The sequence below is a fragment of the Corvus brachyrhynchos genome, unplaced genomic scaffold (genome assembly GCF_000691975.1).
Source record: "Corvus brachyrhynchos isolate BGI_N302 unplaced genomic scaffold, ASM69197v1 scaffold334, whole genome shotgun sequence".
Classification (NCBI taxonomy): domain Eukaryota; kingdom Metazoa; phylum Chordata; class Aves; order Passeriformes; family Corvidae; genus Corvus; species Corvus brachyrhynchos.
The window spans coordinates 151,483-152,543 of NW_008238316.1; positions in this window are offsets into that span (position 1 = coordinate 151,483).

Consider the following 1,061-nt stretch of genomic DNA (forward strand, 5'->3'; position numbering starts at 1 on the left):
ACCTCAACCCTTGTTGACAGGATTTGTGCAGCCTTTTACCAGGTTTGCCCTTGTCAGACGATACGGCGGACCCCTGTGTCAGGTCAGTCCAGGCACGGATCAGACGCTTGCCTGCAGCTGCTGATCTTTTGCCCCCCAATCGCTGCTTATCGGTGCCACATCGGTCTCCCACCTTAGTCAAGAAAACGAAGTCCCAGTCTCTGCTCGGACGCCAAATGCCGACTTCGGCTGGGGGAAGCCGTGCAGACAATCAATGTGATTGGTAAAGCAAGCTTCGTTTATTAGCAATACAGAGGCACTTATATAGTATTGAATACAAGCTTATCAGTTCTTTAATTAGTTTAAACTTAAAAAAGCGCATTCTTACTTCTACATAATTGGGTTAGATAAAGGACTACATTTGGCAAGCTTTATGTTTTGTTTTGAGAGATCAAAAATCTTCCTCCCTTCTCATGGTCAGTACATCTTATCAGCACAGGACTGTACCTCCTAAAAACTCCCTTTTTGCTCTCAGGCCTGTTTCTCACACAGGCATTTCTCATGGAGGCTTTTTCTCATGCAGGCCTTTGCTTGCAGGCCTTTGCTTTGTACAGTTCTGTTATTGATTTGTTCCCTTTATCAATAATCCATGTCCCCGATCCTCTAACCATTCTGCAACAGGAATACCTGCTGGATGTACAAGAATCATCTCTATAAAATAAAAAAAAAAGAAATACCGCAATCCTTTAAACTCATCCTGGAAAACCCTTAACAGGATGTAGCGGGTTGAGTTCGAAACCGGGCAGAAACACCAATTAAATGTAGTGGTTTTGATTCAAAATATTCATTATTTACTTATTTTCCTTCTGTGAGATAAGAATTAGGAGAAAAGCAAAGCAGGCACAAACCTTAAACAGTTGCAGTACAATGAAAGAGCTTTATTACTAACAGAATTAAAAGTAAAGAGAAAACAACAAAACAAAATTAAAGTAAATTCCCCCCCCCTCCCCCCTCCTTCCAGCACTTCTCTCCTTTTACCCAGCTCACACAGGGGATAACAGAACATGGGATGTTAGTCAGTG